Source organism: Vulpes vulpes, unplaced genomic scaffold (assembly GCF_048418805.1).
Source record: "Vulpes vulpes isolate BD-2025 unplaced genomic scaffold, VulVul3 Bu000000627, whole genome shotgun sequence".
In the NCBI taxonomy this organism is placed as follows: Eukaryota; Metazoa; Chordata; class Mammalia; order Carnivora; family Canidae; genus Vulpes; species Vulpes vulpes.
This window is the reverse complement of record NW_027325667.1, coordinates 2,467,235-2,485,673: the sequence shown is the minus strand read 5'-3', so window position 1 is coordinate 2,485,673 and position 18,439 is coordinate 2,467,235. Positions and strand designations below refer to the sequence as shown.

General features: G+C 41.0%; 1 pseudogene; it reads left to right on the top strand.

Moving 5' to 3' along the window:
* Nucleotides 1-10,476: 10,476 nt before the first annotated feature.
* On the top strand, nt 10,477-11,931 carry LOC140596361 (abnormal spindle-like microcephaly-associated protein homolog pseudogene; annotated as a pseudogene).
* The last annotated feature ends 6,508 nt before the right edge of the window (nt 11,932-18,439 follow it).

The window sequence follows — 18,439 nt, the reverse complement described above, 5'->3', positions numbered from 1 at the left end:
AGAATATTTCTTAAAGCTGCATGCAAGGTTGATAGGCCGGCGGTTTCAATTTCAGTTTTCCAACTATGCCACATTGTTTGCATCTGTGTTTCAGCAAAGCCTTAAAAGCATTTCTTTTCCTGTGGCTGTTTGCAATTACCTCTGCTGGCCATACATCTATACATACTAGTAGGAGAGCATTCTCTTCGGTATTTAATAGAGCTGCAATTAGAATTAATGTTAGACTCTTACTCAGTTAAAATCCCAGAAGAAAATAATTTAATGGTAAAGTCATAATTGTATCCTATTTTAACTAGAGAAATTAAAAATTTGTTGCTAATCCACTTCGAGTTGGTAACTGAAAAATAGAATGTACTATTCCATTAAAAAAGACAGAAAAATAATAGCAACCTCAACCAAGACCTAATCCAAATCAGTTTAATGAATGTCAGACATGTATATATATATATATATATATATATATATATATATATATATATATATATATATATTTATATTTATATTTATATTTATATATATAAAAGCTATATACATTTTTTAGAACTTAGAATAATTTGGGGTTTTTTTTGGTAAAATAACTCATGTTAAGCATCTATGGACTTCACATGCACAGACAACGCTACTGGCTCATCATTATGAATGTTTAAGATGCTGTTATTCCAAATGTCTAGTATATTTGTTCTGGGTTATCACCATATGATTTGGTCTTCTTGTCCATGACCCATGGTAAAACTAATTATATCTATTAACAAAAAAGAGAGACCAAAGGGAAACAATTTCAGGGTATGTAATAAAGTTAAAGATCTACTCCTTCCACCAAATATACTGAAATTAAAGTATTATGGTTTTAATTCTATTAGCCATGTTCCAAAAGGCAAACTACAGCCAGAGACCCATGTGCCTCCTTTTGTAAATAAAGTTCTATTGGCACACAGCCACATCCACTCATTTACATTTGTCTGTGGCTGCTTTCCAGCTACAACAGCAGTGTTGAGTAGCTTTGACAGAAACTATAAGGCCAAGAAGCCTAAATATTTACTAAAAGCCCTTAAGAAGTTTTCTGACTGATTCTCCAGAATATTAGAATCTGAAACGGTGGTCTCAAGTCAGTTCTACTGTCTTTGAATACCAAGAGCACTGGAAATAAAGATAATCCAGATATTAATTCCAGGGGCTATAAATTTACCACTGACATAAAATGTTTTGCATGACATTAGGCCAACATGTTTTCTGACCTTCAGACCAGAGCACTCAACTGCTCACTGGCCACTTCAACTTGGACATAACAAGTTACCAAATTCTTTTACTTCTCTCAGACATTAGTCTTATCCATCCTGTAATAGATACTCCAAATTGCTTCCAGGGAATGCTTTAAAAGACAAAATTGACCATGTATATATTTGAAATTCGTAAAATCTGTGAGCACCATTTAATATTCTTTAAGATAAAATCAAGCTATTTACAAAGGCTTAAGATCCATGAGATGGATCAAATCTTGGGTCCAACTAATTGATAAACTGGTTATGTGAAATTCGTCTCTTGGCTCATGGACTTTAAGTAGTTGCCCATTCAACATTGGCTCTGCCAATGTTCACTCATCCAAAGCACTGACTGAGATATTAGCCTACCAATAAAACGACCTTAATTTACCTTGACCCATAGGTTAGGTACCACATATGTACCTCAGAAAGATCCTGCTAGCCTTATCGTGACAGTATGACTTTAGACCGTAATTGTTTTTCTTTATTTTTCTCCAAGTTATTTAAAGGATAAGCTTCTTGAGGATACGGCCTTAATTGATTTTGGTTTCCATTTTCTAAGTGCTTAAAACAAATAAAATACTTACTGAGTATTAAATGAACAGACTACTGAGTCTTTGGTGAGACTCAAGAGCTTAGGAGAAAATAATTCTAGGGACACCTGGAACCACCTCAACCACCTCATTTGGTTAAGCATCAGGGTCCTGGGATCAAGCCCTACACTCTCCCTTTCCTTCTCCCTGTGCTCTGCCTGCTTGTGAGCTCTCTCTCTCACTCTTTCTGTCAAATAAATAAATACAATCTTAAAAAGAAAAGAATTCTAGAAAGAATTCTATAAGAACGAGAAAAGGCTATTTGTGTGATACTAATGCTAATTATCAAAAGACTGTACCTTCATTCTTTCTTCTACAACAAGAACTCTAAGTAGTTTGAACAATTTTTGAAAAAAAAAAAACAACAATAAAGAACACTGACCAACTTGAAAAAAATCCTAACTTCTTCATATTGTCAGCAATCAATAATTTAACTACATAAGATATTGTGTTACCACAATATTCCTACTCTGTATAAGAAGGGCAACTGGCAACTTAACTGCTTCTTTAAAAGTTTATGAACCGAAAAAATATTTTATCCTATTTGCAAATATTATTAATATGGTTACTATAAACCTCTACTTTTACAACTTAGATGGCATAATTACCATTTACACATTCAAATTAGCTTATTATCTACATTTTACAGATGAGGAAACACACATACACAAGTAGATTAAACCATTTCAAGGCCATAAGGTAAATAATAAAATTTTATTTTATTTTATTTTATTTATTTGTTTTTTTTAATAATAAAATTTTATTTTATTTATTTTATTTTTTTAAGGATTTTTTTTTATTTTTATTTATTTATGATAGTCACAGAGAGAGAGAGAGAGGCAGAGACACAGGCAGAGGGAGAAACAGGCTCCATGCCCTGGGAGCCCGACGTGGGATTCAATCCCGGGTCTCCAGGATCACGCCCTGGGCCAAAGGCAGGCGCCAAACCGCTGTGCCACCCAGGGATCCCTAATAATAAAATTTTAAATGCATAAATTCCCATCTCATTTCTATGGCTAATGCTTAAAATTAGGATTTTAGTTATATTTTATTTGCAAAGTTTTCAACAGTAAGGTAAGAACTATTATTATAACAATAGACCAAATAACTCCTGGGAGTCCTTTATTATTGCAAAATATCATGTAAGAAATATGTACATCAAAGCAGAAAAATCATGAAAACTATTTTTTTTTAGTCTAACTAGTCACATTCGTAGCAGACTGGGAATAATACAATTTTCTAATTCTAACAGCCTAGCAGACTGCAACAAAAGACTATACCTCCAAAAATAGATTTGATTTTTGCTGTCTGATCCTTATCTTTCACCAAATATGGTGAATTCTCTATCTTACTCATCTAATACTTCCAATCACTTTTTTAGCTTTTCCACAAAATGTCTAGCCCCGTAAGTCATAACCTCTTTGAACAAAAAAATCTCACCTTTGGAAATAAAACCAGTAACAATAGATCACAGTGGCAAGAACATTATTTATATCTTAATAAGGAAACATCTAAAGTGGATTTTCCGGAATCCCTGGGTGGCGCAGCGGTTTGGCGCCTGTCTTTGGCCCAGGGCGCGATCCTGGAGACCCGGGATCGAATCCCATATCAGGCTGCCGGTGCATGGAGCCTGCTTCTCCCTCCGCCTGTGTCTCTGCCTCTCTCTCTCTGTGACTATCATAAATAAATAAAAATTTAAAAAACAATAAAGTGGATTTTCCTTTAACTCTTCGAAATCCTGTCATTCTATACCAAATACACTGAGAATAAAGGAAAATTCAGACTGGGAATAAATAATTTTAATGAAAAATTAGAACATCCTCTTTAATATTTGGCCCTTTTGCTTATAGCCCCCAAGAGTTGTGGGTATCAGGTGCATATTTCTTGTGATAAAGTTCCTCAAAGGAAAGCCATGTAAAAGGCATTTCTTAGAAATTCTGTTAAACAATCCTGCACAAAGACACTTTCAACTTTACTATATTCACTAGCTTAGTTGTTAGAAAACCAAAGTTGTAAAGAAATAAAAAGCAAAGACCCAAAATGGGAAGTATGTACTCCAGCAAATTATTCTCTAAATAACCTGTAGTTCTAGAATAACAGAATTTTTTAATAAGATTTGAAAATTGGTCAGCCTACGCTTCTTTTGAATGAATCTGTGTGCTTTTACAACGTGTTTCTTTCTGATTTTAGTGGGCAATAAACTGAAACTGATTCTAATTCTGATCTTTGTGACAGTGACTTTAACAAGATCAAGAGTCCAGAAATTCCTCTTTGCTGTCACTCACTGACAGAAATGTACATAATAGTGCACAGCAGGAGGTACGACCTTAAAAACCACCAAGGAACATAATAGTAAGGTACCATGGAAGTAAAGGAGAAGTATCCAGGGGATAGAACACACAAATAGCAGAGACAGGGGAAAGGAGGCAAAGAACATGGACAGAAAAGATATTATTGATATAGACCATAATTAGGGCAGAAGTTCATCGAAATTATTTATAAGTGAAATTAGATGATTATACATGTCAGATTCAGCAAAGCATTCTAAGGAAAAATAATTTATGATCTCAACAACAGTATATAGTTGTAATGAAGAATGACATTTAAAAAACATTGCTTTACCTAACAAATACTTCTTAATCAAAAATGTCACCTCAACTTTTCTTGGCTGGATTACAGTACTGGGAAAATATTTAGCAGGGTTTTTTTAAAGCTTTTTGAAAACATATTTTATTTTATTTATTCATGAAACACAGAGAGGCAGAGACATAGGCAGAGGGAGAAGCATTCTAGAGAGGAGAGCCTGACGCGGGACTTGATCCTGGGACCCTGGGATCACTATCTGAGCCAAAGGCAGACACTCAACCACTGAGCCACCCAGGTTCCCCAATATTTAGCAGTTTTGATTTAATTCTTCCTGCAGATGTTAATCAAACATTTAAAGGCACTTTTCAAATTGGGGTATTTGTGGCAGAGCAGGTGCTATAAACAAAGTTTGGGTCCTTCTAAAATGTATCTGTTGAAATCTAATTCCCACGATGATAGTATTTGCAGGTGGGGCTATGAGAGGTGAGTAGACCATCAAGGTAGGGGCCTCAGGAATGGCATTAGTGCCTTTTTAAAAGAAACCCCAAAGAGATTCCTGACCCCTTCCGCCATGTGAGGTTACAGTGAGAAAGCCGTCTATGAATCAGAAAGCAGGTCTATACCTACCGGACACTGAATCTTGGATTTCCCTCTCCAGAACTCTGAAAAATAAATTTGTGCTGGAGGAGGGGCAAGACGGTGGAAGAGGAGGGTCCCCAAGTCACCTGTCCCCAACAAATTACCTAGATAACCTTCAAATCATCCTGAAAATCTACGAATTCGGCCTGAGATTTAAAGAGAGTCGAGCTGGAACTCTACAGTGAGAAGAGTTCACACTTCTATCAAGGTAGGAAGACCGGGAAAAAGAAATGAAGAAACAAAAGGCCTCCAAGGGGGAGGGGCCGCGAGGAATTAGAGCAGGACCCCGGAGGGCGGGGATGCCCTCGGGCTGCCGGGAAACTAACAGGCACCTGCACCCCTGAGAGTGCGCCGAGCTCCCTAAGGGCTACAGCACGCACGGCGAGACCCGGGACCCGGAGCAGCTCGGAGGGGCTCGGGCGGCGGCTCCGCAGAGGGGGCTGCGGGCGGGAGCGAATCCAACAGCGCAGGCCCCGGAGCACAGGGCCCGGGACACAGCCCAGGATCCAGCCTCCCCGGGGACAGGCAGAGGCCAGGAGGGCCTAGGACAGCGAGGACTCTCCTGCCCGGAGCTGAGCAGATCAGCGGCCCCGCCCCGGAGCCCCCAGGCCCTGCAGACGGAGAACCCCGGAGTTACTGCGGGTGCTGACTCCAGGGCTGCAGAGCTGGCCCCGCCACTGCGGCTGTTCCCCCTGGGGCCTCACCGGGTGAACACCCCCCACTGAGCCCTGCACCAGGAAGGGGCAGAGCAGCTCCCCCAAGTGCTAATACCTGAAAATCAGCACAGCAGGCCCCTCCCCCAGAAGACCAGCAAGACGGACCAGTTCCAGGGGAGGTCAAGGGACTCAAAGTATACAGAATCAGAAGATACTCCCCGTGTTTTTTTCTTTTTGTTTTGGTTTGTGTTTTTTTTTCTTTCTCCTTGATTTCTGATTGCTTCCCCCACCCCACCCCCCTTTGTTTCTCTCCTGTCTTTTTCTTTCTTTTTCTTCTTTCCCCCCCTTTTGTTCTACTTTCTCTTTTTTCTTTTTCTCTTTTCTTTCCTTCTCTCTTTTTTTCTCCTTTTCCCAACACAACTCGTTTTTGGCCACTCTGCACTGAGCAAAATGACTAGAAGAAAAACCTCACCTCCAAAAAAAGAATCAGAAACAGCCCTCTCTCCCACAGAGTTACAAAATCTGGATTACAATTCAATGCCAGAAAGCCAATTCAGAAGCACTATTATACAGCTACTGGTGGCTCTAGAAAGAACCATAAAGGACTCAGGAGACTTCATGACTGCAGAATTTAGATCTAATCAGGCAGAAATTAAAAATCAATTAAATGAGATGCAATCCAAGCTAGAAGTCCTAACGACGAGGCTTAACGAGGTGGAAGAACGAGTCAGTGACATAGAAGACAAGTTGATGGCAAAGAGGGAAACTGAGGAAAAAAGAGACAGGCAATTAAAAGACCATGAGGACAGATTAAGGGAGATAAATGACAGCCTGAGGAAGAAAAACCTATGTTTAATTGGGGTTCCCGAGGGCGCCGAAAAGGATAGAGGGCCAGAATATGTATTTGAACAAATCCTAGCTGAAAACTTTCCGAATCTGGGAAGGGAAACAGGAATTCAGATGCAGGAAATAGAGAGATCCCCCCCTAAAATCAAAAACCATTCAACACCTCGACATTTAATAGTGAAGCTTGCAAATTCCAAAGATAAGGAGAAGATCCTTAAAGCAGCAAGGGAAAAAAAGTCCCTGACTTTTATGGGGAGGAATATTAGGGTAACAGCAGACCTCTCCAGAGACCTGGCAGGCCAGAAAGGGCTGGCAGGATATCTTCAGGGTCCTAAATGAGAAGAACATGCAACCAAGAATACTTTATCCAGCAAGGCTCTCATTCAGAATAGAAGGAGAGATAAAGAGCTTCCAAGACAGGCAGGAACTGAAAGAATATGCGACCTCCAAACCAGCTCTGCAAGAAATTTTAAGGGGGACTCTTAAAATTCCCCTTTAAGAAGAAGTTCAGTGGAACAATCCACAAAACAAGTACTGAATAGATATCATGATGACACTAAACTCATATCTGTCAATAGTAACTCTGAACGTGAACGGGCTTAATGACCCCATCAAAAGGCGCAGGGTTTCAGACTGGATAAAAAAGCAGGACCCATCTATTTTCTGTCTACAAGAGACTCATTTTAGACAGAAGGACACCTACAACCTGAAAATAAAAGGTTGGAGAACCATTTACCATTCAAATGGTCCTCAAAAGAAAGCAGGGGTAGCCATCCTTATATCAGATAAATTAAAATTTACCCCGAAGACTATAGTGAGAGATGAAGAGGGACACTATCTCATACTCAAAGGATCTATCCAACAAGAGGACTTAACAATCCTCAATATATACGCCCCGAATGTGGGAGCTGCCAAATATTTAAACCAATTAATAACCAATTTCAAGAAATACTTTGATAATAATACACTTATACTTGGTGACATCAATCTAGCTCTTTCTACCCTCGATAGGTCTTCTAAGCACAACATCTCCAAAGAAACGAGAGCTTTAAATGATACACTGGACCAGATGGATTTCACAGATATCTATAGAACTTTACATCCAAACTCAACTGAATACACATTCTTCTCAAGTGCACGTGGAACTTTCTCCAGAATAGACCACATCCTGGGTCACAAATTGGGTCTGAACCGATACCAAAAGATCGGGAGAGTCCCCTGTATATTCTCAGACCATAATGCCTTGAAATTAGAACTTAATCACAACAAGAAGTTTGGAAGGACCACAAACACGTGGAGGTTAAGGTCCATCCTGCTAAAAGATGAAAAGGTCAGCCAGGAAATTAAAGAAGAATTAAAAAGATTCATGGAAACTAATGAGAATGAAGATACAACTGTTCAAAATCTTTGGGATGCAGCAAAAGCAGTACTGAGGGGGAAACACATCGCAATAGAAGCATCCATTCAAAAACTGGAAAGAACTCAAATTCAAAAGCTCACCTTACACATAAAGGAACTAGAGAAAAAGCAACAAATAGACCCCACCCCCAGCAGAAGAAGACAGTTAATTAAAATTCGAGCAGAACTAAATGAAATCGAGACCAAAAGAACTGTGGAACAGATCAACAGAACCGGGAGTTTGTTCCTTGAAAGAATTAATAAGATAGATAAACCATTAGCCAACCTTATTAAAAAGAAGAGAGAGAAGACTCAAATTAATAAAATCATGAATGAGAACAGAGATATCACTACCAACACCAAGGAAATACAAACGTTTTTAAAAACATATTATGAACAGCTCTACGCCAATAAATTAGGAAAACTAGAAGAAATGGACTCATTCCTGGAAAGCCACAAACTACCAAAACTGGAGCAGGAAGAAATAGGAAACCTGAACAGGCCAATAACCAGAGAGGAAATTGAAGCAGTCATCAAAAACCTCCCAAGACACAAGAGTCCAGGGCCAGATGGCTTCCCAGGGCAATTCTATCAAACGTTTAAAGAAGAAATCATACCTATTCTAGTAACGCTGTTTGGAAAGATAGAAAGAGATGGAGTACTTCCAAATTCGTTCTATGAGGCCAGCATCACCTTAATTCCGAAACCAGACAAAGACCCCACCAAAAAGGAGAATTACAGACCAATATCCCTGATGAACATGGATGCAAAAACTCTCAACAAGATACTAGCCAATAGGATCCAACAACACATTAAGAAAATTATTCACCATGACCAAGTAGGATTTATCCCTGGGACACAAGGCTGGTTCAACACTCATAAAACCATCAATGTGATTCATCATATCAGCAAGAGAAAAACCAAGAACCATATGATCCTCTCATTAGATGCAGAGAAAGCATTTGACAAAATACAGCATCCATTCCTGATCAAAACCCTTCAGAATGTTGGGACAGAGGGAACTTTCCTCGACATCTTAAAAGCCATCTACGAAAAGCCCACAGCAAATATCATTCTCAATGGGGAAGCACTTGGAGCCTTTCCCCTAAGATCAGAAACAGGACAGGGATGTCCACTCTCACCACTGCTATTCAACAGAGTACTGGAAGTCCTCGCCTCAGCAATCAGACAACAAAAAGACATTAAAGGCATTCAAATTGGCAAAGAAGAAGTCAAACTCTCCCTCTTCACTGATGACATGATACTCTACATAGAAAACCCAAAAGCCTCCACCCCAAGATTGCTAGAACTCATACAGTAATTTGGTACTGTGGCAGGATACAAAATCAATGCCCAGAAATCAATGGCATTTCTATACACTAACAATGAGACTGAAGAAAGAGAAATTAAGGAGTCAATCCCATTTACAATTGCACCCAAAAGCATAAGATACCTAGGAATAAACCTAACCAAAGAGGTAAAGGATCTGTACCCTAAAAACTATAGAACACTTCTGAAAGAAATTGAGCAAGTAACAAAGAGATGGAAAAATATTCCATGCTCATGGATTGGAAGAATTAATATTGTAAAAATGTCAATGTTACCCAGGGTAATTTACACGTTTAATGCAATCCCTATCAAAATACCATGGACTTTCTTCAGAGAGTTAGAACAAATTATTTTAAGATTTGTGTGGAATCAGAAAAGACCCCGAATAGCCAGGGGAATTTTAAAAAAGAAAACCATAGCTGGGGGCATCACAATGCCAGAATTCAGGATGTACTACAAAGCTGTGGTCATCAAGACAGTGTGGTACTGGCACAAAAACAGACACATAGATCAATGGAACAGAATAGAGAACCCAGAAGTGGACCCTGAAATATATGGTCATCTAATATTCGATAAAGGAGGAAAGACTATCCACTGGAAGAAAGACAGTCTCTTCAATAAATAGTGCTGGGAAAATTGGACATCCACATGCAGAAGAATGAAACTGGACCACTCTCTTTCACCATACACAAAGATAAACTCAAAATGGATGAGAGATCTAAATGTGAGACAAGAGTCCATCAAAATCATAGAAGAGAACACAGGCAGCACACTTTTTGAACTTGGCCACTGTAACTTCTTGCAAGATACATCCACAAAGGCAAAGGGAACATTTGAAAAACATGCATTCCTCTGCGACCCTTATTCAAAGCACACATTTAGATCTTTAGTGGTGAAGAAAAGGTTCATTTCCCTCAAAAGAGCTACTGTTTTTGTTCAGAGAAAATCCCAGGCCACCATTTGTGCCAGGCATCACTTGCACCAATTCTTGAAATTAAAAAAAGCGGTCATTACAATCCAGTCATCTTACCGAAGGCTGGTGGCAAAGAAGAAGCTGCAGGAGATGCACAGGCTGCGGTTTTCATCCATGCCACTTAGAGAATGCACAGAACATATGTTACTTGGTGATTTAGATCCAATCAGGCAGAAATTAAAAATCAATTAAATGAGATGCAATCCAAATTTCAGACATTTCAGACCTGGAAACATGCCTCCATTTTAATTCAGCAACATTACCGAACATACAGGGCTGCAAAATTTCAAAGAGAAATTCTGTTCGACAGAGACGTTCTGCTTTGATCATTCAGGCTGCATATAAGGGAATGAAAGCAAGACAGCTTTTAAGGGAAAAACACAGAGCTGCTATCGTAATACAAAGCACATACAGAATGTATAGGCAGTATCTTTTTTACCAAGAGATCCAGTGGGCTACAAAAGTAATACAAGAAAAATATAGAGCAAATAAAAAGAAAGCTCTTCAACACAGTGCACTCAGGAATGCAGCAGCAGCCTGTACTGAAGCAGATTTCCGGGACATGATCCTAAGGAAACCGATTCAGGAACAGCATCAGGCTGCCACTATTATTCAGAAGCATTTTAAAGCCTCCAAAGTAAGGAAGCATTATCTCCACTTGAGAGCAAATGTAATTTTTGTCCAAAGACGATACAGGGCACTAACTGCAGTGCGCACCCGGGCAGTCGTGTGTACACAGTCTTCATATAGAAGTTGTAAGGTGCAAGAGGACATGCAGCATAGGCACCCAGCTGCCACACGAATTCAGTCATTCTACCGAATGCACAGAGCCAAACTCGATTATCAAGCAAAGAAAACCGCCGTTGCTGTAATACAGAACTATTTTAGGTCCTATATCCGAGTAAAAGTGGAAGGGGAAAATTTTTTGGCAGTTCAGAAGTCTGTGCGAATTATTCAGGCTGCTTTTCGGGGCATGAAGGTTAGAGAGAGACTGAAAACTCTCTCGGAGGTAAACGTGGTAGCCAGTGCTAAGCAGTCTGCCTTCTGCTCTTGCAGAACCGAAGCTCAGTGTGCAGCTGTTCACGGCTCAGCACTTAGGACTCAGAAGTGGCGTGGAGCTTCCCTGGTCACTTGTTCACAAGAGGCCGAGTACCCCCAGAGAGAGGCTCTAGTAGCGACTCAAAGAGCTTTCTGCGAGATGGTCACAAGGAAATTGGAAACACAGAAGTGTGCTGCCCTGCGCATTCAGTACTTCCTTCAGATGGCCGTGTGTCGGAGAAGGTTTGTCCAGCAGAAAAGAGCTGCGGTGACCCTCCAGCAGTACTTCAGGACGTGGCAAACAAGAAGGCAGTTTTTATTGTACAGGAAGGCAGCAGTCGTCTTACAAAATCACCACCGAGCCTTTTTGTCTACAAAACATCAAAGACAAGTATATTTACAAATTAGGAGCAGCATTATCATGATTCAAGCTAGAACGAGAGGATTTATACAGAAACGGAGGTTTCAGAAAATTAAAGATAGCACCATAAAAATCCAGGCTGTGTAGAGGAGCTATAAAGCCAGGAAATATTTACATCAAGTGAAAGCTGCCTGCAAGATTCAAGCCTGGTATAGGTATTGGAAAGCACGTAAAGACTATCTAGCTGTATTAAAAGCTGTTAAAAATCATTCAAGGTTGCTTCTACACCAAACTGGAGAGAACACGGTTTCTGAATGTGAGAGCATCAACAATTATCATTCAGAGAAAATGGAGAGCTATACTTTCTGGAAGAATAGCTCGTGAACACTTCTTAATGATGAAAAGATATCAAGCTGCTTGTTTGATCCAAGCGAATTTTAGAAGATACAAAGCAAGGCAGGTCTTTCTCCGGCAGAAGTCTGCTGCTTTGACCATACAGAGATATATACGAGCCAGGAAGGCTGGAAAATGTCAAAGGATAAAATAAGTAGAATTTAAAAAATCTACAGTTGTTCTACAAGCACTGGTGCATGGTTGGTTAGTAAGAAAAAGAATTTTAGAACAAAGAACCAAAATCAGACTTCTTCACTTCACAGCACCTGCATATTATCACCTGTCTGCTCTTAAAATTCAAAGAGCATATAAACATCACATGTCTATGAAGAATACTAACAAGCAGGTTAATGCAGTCATCTGTATCCAGAGGTGGTTTTGAACAAGATTACAGCAAAAGAGGTTTGCTCAGAAATACCCTCGCATCCTCACAAGTCAGCATGAAGTTCCAGGATGTATGAGCCAGCAGAATAGAGCTGCATCAGTAATACAGAAAGCAGTACGCCGTTTCCTCCTCCGTAAAAAACAGGAAAAATTTAATAATGCAATCAGTAGAATTCAGGCATTATGGAGAGGATACTCTTGGAGGAAGAAAAATGATTGTACAAAAATTAAAGCTATACGACTAAGTCTTCAACTTGTTAACAGGGAGATTCGAGAAGAAAACAAACTTTACAAAAGAACTGTGCTTGCACTTCATTATCTTTTGACCTAGAAGTACCTTTCTGCTATTCTTGAGGCCTTAAAGCACCTAGAGGTAGTTACTAGATTATCTCCACTTTTTTGCGAGAACATGGCCCAGAGTGGAGCAGTTTCTAAAATATTTGTTTTGATCCGAAGTTGTAATCGTAGCATTCCTTGTATGGAAGTCATCAGATATGCTGTACAAGTCGTGCTTAATGTCGCTAAGTATGAGAAAACTACTGCAGCAGTTTCTGATGCAGAAAACTGCATAGATACACTGCTGGACCTTTTGCAAATGTACCGAGAAAAACCTGGTGACAAAGTTGCAGACAAGGGTGGAAGCATTTTTACAAAAACCTACTGTTTGTTAGCTGTTTTATTGAAGACAACGAATAGGGCCTCTAGTGTTCCAAGTAAGTCCAAAGTTGTTGACCGTATTTATAGTCTCTACAAGCTTACAGCTCGTAAACATAAAATGAATACTGAAAGAACACTTTATAAACAAAAGATGAATTCTTCTATAAGTACTCCCTTTATTCCAGAAACACCTGTAAGAAACAGAATAGTTTCAAGACTTAAACCAGATTGGGTTTTGAGAAGAGATAACATGGAAGAAATCACAAATCCCCTACAAGCTATTCAAATGGTGATGGACACACTTGGCATTCCTTACTAGTAAAAAACATTTTCAGTATGTACCGTAAAAAATACTAAAGCTAATCATGAATGTGTAAAGTGTTTTTGGCTCTCCTTTGTACAGTTTCTAAAATCTGACTCTGTATTAAAATTAAAAAATATATATGTAACAATAAAAAAATGCAAAAAAAGCAAAAATGAACTATTGGGACTTCATCAAGATAAGAAGCTTTTGCACAGCAAAAGATACAGTCAACAAAACTAAAAGACAACCTACAGAATGGGAGAAGATATTTGCAAATGACGTATCAGATAAAGGGCTAGTTTCCAAAATCTATAAAGAACTTATTAAACTCAACACCAAAGAAACAAACAACCCAATCATGAAATGGGCAAAAGACATGAAGAGAAATCTCACAGAGGAAGACATGGACATGGCCAACATGCACATGGGAAAATGCTCTGCATCACTTGCCATCAGGGAAATACAAATCAAAACCACAATGAGATACCACCTCACACCAGTGAGAATGGGGAAAATTAACAAGGCAGGAAACAACAAATGTTGGAGAGGATGCGGAGAAAAGGGAACCCTCTTACACTGTTGGTGGGAATGTGAACTGGTGCAGCCACTCTGGAAAACTGTGTGGAGGTTCCTCAAAGAGTTAAAAATAGACCTGCCCTACGACCCAGCAATTGCACTGTTGGGGATTTACCCCAAAGATTCAGATGTAATGAAACGCCGGGACACCTGCACCCTGATGTTTCTATCAGCAATGGCCACAATAGCCAAACTGTGGAAGGAGCCTCGATGTCCATCGAAAGATGCATGGATAAAGAAGATGTGGTCTATGTATACAATGTAATATTACTCAGCCATTAGAAATGACAAATACCCACCATTTGCTTCAACGTGGATGGAACTGGAGGGTATTACGCTGAGTGAAATAAGTCAATCGGAGAAGGACAAGCAGTGTATGTTCTCATTCATTTGGGGAATATAAGTAATAGTGAAAGGGAATATAAAGGAAGGGAGAAGAAATGTTGGGAAATATCAGGAAGGGAGACAGAACATAAAGACTCCTAACTCGGGGAAACGAACTAGGGGTGGTGGAAGGGGGGAGGAGGGCGGGTGTTGGAGCGGAATGGGTGACGGGCACTGAGGTGGACACTTGACGGGATGAGCACTGGGTGTTTTTCTGTATGTTGGTAAATTGAACACCAATAAAAATTAATTAAAAAAATAAAAAAAGAAAAAAAAAAAGAAAAACTAGCATGGCACGTTGCAAAGATGACAAAGATGAACAGTAAAATTCACTCAAATAATGTCGTTCTAGGTTAAAAAAAAAAATGAAAAAGCCAGGAAAAACACCATAGCCTGTGCAGAGACCTCAGGAGAAAAGTTTCATGTTTTAGAATATTTCCTGGTAGTACCCACTCAGAGCATAAGACTCCTCAATATTTACTAGTACTGTTTCCCCAATATATATTTTTTAGATTTTATTTATTCATTCATGAGAGAGACACACAGAAGCAGGGACATAGAAGAGACATAGGAGGCAGGCTCCTCACTGGGAGCCCGATGTGGGACTCGATCCTGAGACTCCAGGATCATGCCCTGAGCCAAAGGCAGACACTCAACTGCTGAGCCACACAGGCATCCCAATATATATATTTTTTTAAAACAAGGAGCCCCATATATTCTTGGATCAGGCCCTAAAAATTACATAGATCAGAAGATTCCACTTGAATTGTTCCTAATTCTTTGACTTGTAGTTGTTAACCTATTTCATACAACTTGCAGAATGCAAGTCATTTTAAATTTTTCATTTTAAGTTTAAATACAAATGTAGACATGATGAAAGTCTGAAATTTAGCCCCACACATCACGGATTCTCTACTGTCAACCCTGCACCATGGATCCCTGCTTTGAATTGCTCTACCTTTACTGGCTCTTCTCATTTCTAGCCCTTGCCTAGGATGAAGCCACCATAATTCCACCAGGAGATATTTCAACAGTGTCCTAATGGTCTCTCTGCTTCATCCTGCCCTGTTCACTCCAAACCTGGCTTGTGGAATGACATCTTAAAATGTCACTCTGATCAGGTCTCCTGCTCCTCCCCCCAGGGCCTGTGGGGAGTGGGAACCCATCATGGCCAACAGCCTGAGCTGATCTGGCCCGGACACCTCTTCCCTCTGCTTCCATCCCAGACGATTTGGCCAACCCCTTTTCATACCTCACTTACCAGGAGCCCCTGCCTCCCTGAAATTGGCAGAAAGAACCAGATTCAGTCAGGCCCTCAGGTCTTTGCACACATGCCTGCCGCTACATGGTGCCCCCCCCCACCCCACTCCTTTGCCTGATCAGCTTTTATCTATTCTTCTAGATTCAAATCAGATCAGACCTTGCCTCCTCCAGGAAGCCTCTCCTCCCCCTGATTTCTCAACTGGCCAAGAAAAATAACCCATGCGCCCCCAATAACATTCAGGACACCCCCAGCTAAGCCTTTAACCCATTATACTGAAATGGCAGCTTTATGTATCTGTTGCTCTCTCTAGATATTGAGCTCCTGGAGAGAAGAGACTTCTGTCCTACGGATTACTGGAATCTGAGCTAATAGGTCTTAGTAGATGACTGTCAGTTAGATTCCTTTCTTGTATCTCTATCTGCTTATCTTCCCAATTTCCTTTTAAAAAGAATGTCTCCATCCAACAAGAAGGAAAACACACTTTTAGAAATGAGTAAAAACCCTGAACCCACTCCCGCCTCCTCCAGAGCTCACCAACCAGCAAGAGGGAGAGAAATAAAGTTACGCCCCTGAGCACCTTATCCCGAGCCACTGAACATCTAGAGCAACCGATCCTGCCAGGAAGTCAGGAAAGAGGTTTTCAGCACAGGCTGTCCAGGGAGGAATAGAGGAGCACGTAGTAGGCACTGGGCACAGCGTAGCTAAAACTCATCAACAAGCAGTGAAAGCACCTGTTGTCCCTCTGGAAGCCATGAGAGGTGTCTGCCTTTGTGGCCTGGAGAGTTGCCACCTCATTGTTCTCATATCAAACAATTGCTTCTTTATCTCGTGGTGGCCTGCATCAGAGTTCCTTTACCGCAGGAACACTTTTCATCTTCCTTCCCGGCCTTTATTCCGGGCAATTCATCTTTCTTTTCGCTGCCCTTTGCTGCCACCCAGTTAATTGCTTATTCAAAGGTTTTCACGTCTACACTTCTTTTCCCGCTCAGTACGCAGGGAATGCAGCTTCCCCCCCCCCCCCCCCGTTTAAATTGTGGTCAGATGCACTAGAGATGCAGCCTTTCCTGTCTTTTCTCCCCTTTCCTGTGGGAAGGGGAACTTAGAGCCAGGGGGAGCTGTCCTGTGCCTGGGCTGAGGCCGCCAGAAGGGAGCCCTGCTCTGCGATGGTCTCCTGCTGCCCACACCCAGAGCCGGATGGAGAAGAACACAGCCCACCTTGTTCTGTGTCTCTGTGGTCCCAGAACTACCTACCATGATATAATGAGTTCCATTGGAAAATGGTACAATCTAGAAAAAGACCATTTGAAAGGATGCTTGTAGTCCTTTTCAGAGAATCAGTGATGGGAAGGGGCCCTGCAGCCTCCAGGCCTCCCTCTACCAGCAGCTTCAGATCTCTCCCTGCTGAGAACTCCCTTCCATGGATCATCATGGCTTGACCTGCTCCTAAGGTGTTGAGGACTCTACACATAGTTACCCCCCCAACCCCTCCCAGGGAAGTCCACCCTGACCATCCTCACCCGATCAATCTCAAAACCCTGTTCCTCCTGAACGATGCCAGCTCTTAGCCCCACGTGAAATTATCCATGTGTTCGTTACTGTGCTTATTTCTGGTTTCCTCTCAAAATAAGTTCTATAAATTCCATGTAAGCAGGGAATTTGTCTTGCTGCCCACTTCCACTCCATGGTAAGGCACTCAGAAATATCTGGTGAAATAAGAACATGAAAGAACAAGGCCTTGGGCCGAGTTTTAGTGTTAGAAGCTACTTCCTTCTGTGAAAGGGACAGTGATATTGATAAGTGTAAGATCATCGTCATGTATTAAAACTGATTTATTGGCTGTTAACTAAGGTTCAGACACAATATAGTCAGGAATTTGTGTCATCTGACTGAAGTCTAGAAACTCATCAAGTTACCACACGCTGAGGGTGACAGACCTGGGTTGTGCCACGCACCTGACTCAGGGCTGCAACCCTTCCCCAGCTGCTGACTGCCCACCATTTCTCAACACAGAGTGTCCCCCAAGCTCTGTGATGAGAGCAGCCCCATCAAGCCCAAGGTCATGGCTCATGGACCCGTCTCCTACACAGGGCACACTTCACTATGAAATAATGTGTCTCAAGGGTCTCTATCAAAGACCCTCTTGGTACAAGAAAACGTCAAACACAGGCAACATAAGGAGGGCGTTTGGTGCAGAGGAAGCGCTCAGAAGATAAAGCCAAGGGACTTCGACTCTTTCAAGACAGGCAGCCCCCTCATGTGCCCTGGGGAGGTCGGGCCTGCCTTGGCTAGTTCTGTAGCACCTGCCCGTCGGAGGGGCGACAAGGATTAGGACAATCCATTACAAGAACAACAGTATGATGATGGCGATGGCATTGCACTTTTGACTTGTACATTAGGTGCTGTGTGCAGCTCATCTCAGTTCATTCTCAGGTGGCGCTGGAGGGGTGGGGATGCATCCTCAGCTCCACATCAGGATGGGCCAGCGAGCTCCGGGGGGTTACATAACTAGGTTGCACCTCCCAGTGAGGCGGAGATGGTGCTTGCATTCCGACTCCCTGCCAGCCTCTCTAAAGCCGTGATGCTCCAATCACTCCACTCTCCCAATGCACAGTATGTCCTGTATGAAAAATTTTTAAGATTATTTTTCATTTTATGCAGAACTGTGAGTACAGTTCTTTCTCCCATTCCTCTGTTTTCTATAAAATAATGACATTTAAACTCTGCCAAACAATAAGAAAAATTCAAGGGAATTGAAATGTATATATATAAAAAGAAAAGGAAAGCAGAGTTAGGAAAGAA